General features: G+C 38.7%; 1 pseudogene; it reads left to right on the forward strand.

The window, feature by feature from the left end:
- Positions 1 to 261: 261 nt before the first annotated feature.
- On the forward strand, positions 262 to 3,478 carry LOC122082198 (annotated as a pseudogene).
- The last annotated feature ends 2,522 nt before the right edge of the window (positions 3,479 to 6,000 follow it).

Here is a 6,000-nt window from a genome sequence, read left to right on the forward strand (position 1 = left end):
CTCTTCAAAAACGGGGCTTTGTGTGGTATTTAAGGAGTCAAGCCTCCGGATTGGCCAAATAAGGTTTGTTTGGTCTTTAATCTTTGTTTGCTCTTTTTCCTCCTTTTAAACATTTGACTTTCTGATTGTATATCCTACTGGGTTTCGGTTCTTGAAGCCGTAATTTATCTCCTCCATAAATATTTTCAGGGTTTGGTAGTTAAACCATATTTGCAGCCCTTTCTGTGGCATCAGAGAGAGAGAGAGAGAGAGAGCGAGCAAATTGGTTTCTTATAAAAATGGTTTCTTATAAGTTGGTTGATTTACGAGCGTGGATTATGGGCCTTATGGCCCTTAGTAGAAAATCGATGGGGTTAGCCGGTTACGGAAGGGTGTGCTACTGTGGTTGATTGTGGTTGATAATCTCCTGACATCCAGTTTTCTTGCAAAGGATGGGCAACTATTGACTCTGTATCTATGGCTGAAACAGGGCTCATTCCACTGAAATGTGATAGGTTTGATTATTCAATGCGATTATCAAGTTGTGGCTGCTAACATTTCAGGAATCAAACCTTGATCCCATCCCCCGTTTAGGAATCAAACCTGATCTGGAGCATAGCTGGTAAATGGCTGCTAATTGTTTCAATATTCCTTAAACAGGGGTTATTCTATTGACATGGGTGCTAGCTGTTTCAAGGGTCTGGTAGAAAGTTTCTATGATAGAGGTCATTCGATTGTCCCCTCTTAATCTTATTTTTAAACTTAATACTGCTCCAAATGAAGCTCAAATATATGTGCTTTTAAGCGAAAGGAACCAACATAAGCTTTCAATAATCAAATAGTTGATCAATTATGGGGACTGATATGTAGGATTTTGTCCATGTCCAATAGCTGTTTCGAGCGTCTCCTAGACAGCTCCATGTGTGTGTTTTCTAAGTTTTGCCTTGTGAAGACTGATATTTAGGGGTCTGTCCATGCCACACAACAATTGCTAGATTTCAATTTGTGCTAGGACGGTAGATAAAAACCAAGTTTGATTCTGCAACTATCAGTATAAAACATTTTGTTGCTGCTGATGACTCGTTCAGAGGCACATTTTGTGGCTGGCATGAACTAGTTTTAGGCATTATTGGTTCTATCAGATATGAACAATTAATGTCTTTTCTTTCTTATGAAATGAATTGTATTTTGTGGATTTCATGGGTTTTATGATGGATGACATTATAAGTTTTCTTGTTATAGATAATATGTGTGCTTTTCATGGTTTTATAACACATCATACATTACTTTTTGTGTTTGGTGAGATGAAATCATTCATACTTTGATGTGTTATATGATAATCTTATGGAATGCAATTGGGGATCAAGTATTCAGCTATTATATTGTGTTTATTTCAGTTTAAGGCTTCTTTTTGATAAAATTATTGTCTACATGCTATTATTTTGTTTATTAGGTGATTTACATGTTTGGAGCTCGGTGAATATGTGCCCTTTTTTTATCTGGGATTTTTACAAAGGAATTGTATTAAACTCGTATCAAATACGTACCGTATTATTATGTACATATTTTTATTGTGCCGGATTTTTAAAAAATATTATTTTCGTCTAATCCGTTTAATACCCGTATGTATCCGTACCTGATTTTTTGCCTTACCCAAACTTACTAACTATGCTTTAGATTCTTCTCTATTTTCTTATGTGTTTTGGAAAGAAAACTATAGATACAATATCTTAGTTGGGATAAGTAAACAAGGTTTTAATTTAATTCTCTTGCCTTCCTTTGTAGTTTGTTTTGTAATGAGAGAGCTAGTAAGAAAGCATGAAACTCTTATTCTCTCTCCCATCCAAAGGATCTTCCAAGCCAATTCAACACTAGCCTGCTGAAAATTTCAAAGAAGACAACTCCAAAGAAGATGAAGAAATCAAGCATGAATACGCAACAGAGTTTGACCCCTCAAAAAGCCTGAATCGTTCAACAAAACTTGTAATTCCACCTAAGCCAAATGAATGGAGACCCCTGAGGAAAATGAAAAACCTTGATCTCCCTGTTCACTCTTCTGCCAATGACCTTGGTGTTGGCTTTGAGGTTGAAGCTCCCTCAACTGCTGGAATACCTGATTCAAACATGTCCTATGGTCTGAATCTCAGACAAGATAAGGAAACCAATATTAGCCAGGATGACAAAGAAAAGATGGAAGTGGATCCTCCTGCCCGATCCGGACCCAGTGAAGATTTGACATTGCTGAGATTCAAGGAGGATATGAAAAATTTGCCTGACGATCGAGGATTCGATGAGTTTGTTGATGTTCCTGTTGAGGGTTTTGGGGCTGCATTACTTGCTGGGTATGGATGGCATGAAGGGAGGGGCATTGAAGGATGTGAAGGTTGTCAAGTATACAAGGAAAACCGGGATGACGGGGTTAGGATTTGTGGAAGATATGCCGGATGCAGAGAACCACCAACGTGATTCAAATGCACAGAGTGTTCCACAAAAGGGCCTAATGAGAAGATGACAGGGTTAGGATTTATGGAAGACATGCCGGATGCAGAGAACCACCAACGTGATTCCAATGCACAGAGTGTTCCACGAAAGGGCCTAATGAGAAGATTGAGCACTTGCAGGCTCGGGTTGATGATATGCCTGCCCCACGGGAGCCTAGGGCTCAAGAGTTGAAAGAGGACAGGAGCCAGGAAGCTGGAAGGGACCATTGGCTTGAAAGAGGAGACAGATCTAGAGGCAAGGACTGTAGAAGAAAAGATGATGAAAGGGGAAGAGAAGAGGGAAGAAGAGGTGAAGAAGTGAGACACAGCAGTGCATATCATTCCCATGACCGCAGGAAAGAAGAGAGCAGAACAACAATTTCTTGGCTTACAAGTCATGCTCGAGTTAGAATTGTTAGTAGAACTTTAAGAGGGAAGGTTTATTTGAAGAAGGGAGAGGTTGTGGATGTTGTTGGTCCTACTACTGTGACATATCCATGGATGAGAAGAGGGAGCTAATCCAAGGTGTGGATCAAGAAATTCTTGAGACAGCACTTCCAAGGTGTGGTGCCCCTGTTCTTGTTCTCTATGGGAAGCACAAGGGTGTGCTTGGAAGCCTTGTGGAAAAGAACACGGACAAAGAAACTGGTGTTATCCAAGATGCAGATACACATGCAATGCTTTATGTGCGCCTGGAACAAATTGCAGAGTATGTGGGTGATCCAAGTTATCTGGGATACTGATTCTCTTTGCCTCCTGCATTGATGGAATTGAAGTTGAACAATTCACTCTGTTCACAGAACCTATCATTTCGCGCAATTGGGTCTCGTGCAAGCGTAGGAACCACACAATTGGGTGTCACGGAGCACTGATAGGGTCTCACACAAGCATAGGAACCACGCCTTCATATAGAGAACACTTCCCCATAATATATGTAATAAATTAATTCAAAATAACAATGATTATAAATTCATGTAGTGGCCTCAAAATATTAAATAAACTGAAATGGTCATATGAACAAACCAATCTCTCCTTATCATGGCTGCAAAATGCACATACTCGCTGGCCTATGTCCCCCACTGCTGATGTTGGGAGGTTTGGGCCATTAATCAATTTGGGGTTGTAGGCATTACGGGTTTGAGACTTGAGAGCAACATTCCAACGTTTGATTAATCAACCCAATAAAATATTTCCCCGCTTTTACTAAATTCAATAGCATTAACAATAGTGTAATGAGAGCAGGGATAAAAAAACAAAGGATTATTTTATGACTTAACCATGAAAATGGATTATTTTACCTTTGATCCAATACCGATACGTGAGTTAAGACCAGCCAATACCATTACAATATGACTGATTCGATACCAATACTTAGAACCAGATAGAAAGAGTAGAAGATTTTTTTTTTTTTTTTTTTTAAAGAATTATCACTCCCCTACCCTCAAATGAAAAGATTCTATGTGCTTGGACGTTTAATATGACTATTAAGTTTGCAATATTTTTTTCTAATGACTGAAATATCCCCATCCCTTTAGCTGTTAAGTTTGCTATTTGATCCAACTGATGGCGCCAACAACTCCACCGTGCAGTGAAGGGTCACGATCTTCAATGTGTGGCAACACCGGAGATTGAAGTGTGTGTTTTTCCCAGTTATTCCCATCTCTGCTCTACCAGTGCTACAGTCCTGTGTTCAGCCTCTCTTTGATCTCCTTTGGGCTGTTTCCGGATTATTGAAACTTTTAACAGGAACATTTTAGGTTCGTTCTTAGACCAGGATGTATGGCATCACTTTCATAAATCATTAAAATCCATGGGAAAATTATTATTTTCTTCTCATTCATTAAAATCTACCAAATAAGCCTTCAATTCTGAAACAGGGTGAAGCAGAGGAAAGTTTCAGGTTATGTTCTTTCCTCTAATTCACATGAAACAATGGAAGTTAAGGGGGAGAGAGAGAGAGAGAGTCAAAATTTCTAGACTTACATCATTCTTCATAATCCATATACCTTCCCCAATCCCACCCCCACCCCCACCCCCACCCCCACCCCCACCCATAACCGTCAGAGAGCTTATTTACCCACCCACCATAAGGCGATGTTCGATAGGGAAATTGAGAAATTCTAGGAAGCCCATTCTAAAATTGAATTCCATGGCAGAATCTTACGAGGGTCTAGTCTCTGTTGCAGAGACTCTCAGAATCAATGTAGCAAAGCATTTCAAAGTCAATGAATTGAAGATTAAAGCATAAAACAATTAAATTTGCCAGAAAGTAAGATGCGGAAGAGTGGAATTTATGCAAAGCTGTCGCCATAGCTGGTATGGACTCGAATCTCAGACTTCGAAGAGGTCTTCCGGGCCATTTTCTCGCCGGATTTTGTAACTTCCTTTGTTTTTCCTACAACAACAGAGACCATGTTATCCTCCGAAATCGCGCAAAGTATAGACTGTAAGAATATTCTCTATTATTGTCCCATATATCAATTAGGTAATTGACTGATACTAATCTCATAGAATTTGATTCCAAATAGGAAACCCACTCCTCGTCAAATTAGGGAAAAGAGTCATATCCTATTTACCTTGATGGGAGGGTGCAAAACTTTATTTAATAGGACTCTAGGTCCTCCTCCTACTCTAACGTCAATCTCATTATTGGTTCCATCACCAAGAGAGCTAGTGGGAGAAACCTAGAAGATCCATTGTGTTCGTGATTGGGATTGCAAGAATAAATATACATGAAGAATATAATGACGATAAATTCTTCACAGTCGATGGTGAACGGTATGCATTGACCCTTATAGTTTAATTTTGTGATTCAATGATTGTATGGCAAGATCCTATCTGTTGTTATTAGTAGGAATAACATCCTTCAAGTGCTTTGCCACTGAGCCGCCGAGGATGAGAGAGAGTTCAATCTCCAGAGTTGCCCACATGTTGAAAATCATGACTCTTCATTGCATGGTGGAGTCGTCGGAGCCGTTGGTTGTATCAGGTAGCAGACTTAACAACTAAAGGGACGAGAGTATTTCGATCATTAAGAAAAAAGATTACAAACTTAACAGACATATTAAAAGTCCAGACAAGGTAAATAGAATCTTTTCATTTAGGGAACAGAAGTGAAATATTTACAAAATCGTTGAAGAAGCCATAGTTCAAAAGAGGGGAATGATAATTTTTTTTTTTTTTACATAAGACTCTTTTACATACTTACATACGAAATGACCCTTTTTTGTCCTTAGCTATTGTTATTCTTACCCTAAAAAAAATTAGCCATTCTTGTCATATTTAATGATTGATCAATATATTATTGCTGATCCATTACTTCTTTAAAAGAGTGCTAGAATTATTATGCATTAGTTTAATTATTTTTTTAGGAAGTGTGGGCCTTTTGTGGGTCTTGTATGGCCTCTTATAACCCGTGAACCTTGCACCACAAAAATATCCAAAATATCTAGCATTCTCAAGTCTCAACAACCAAAACGATTTTCCAAAAGTAAAACAAACCAAACCAAACCAAATCAAAACGAAATAAAAGGCGCGAAAA

This window comes from Macadamia integrifolia, chromosome 6, assembly GCF_013358625.1.
Source record: "Macadamia integrifolia cultivar HAES 741 chromosome 6, SCU_Mint_v3, whole genome shotgun sequence".
NCBI lineage: Eukaryota > Viridiplantae > Streptophyta > Magnoliopsida > Proteales > Proteaceae > Macadamia > Macadamia integrifolia.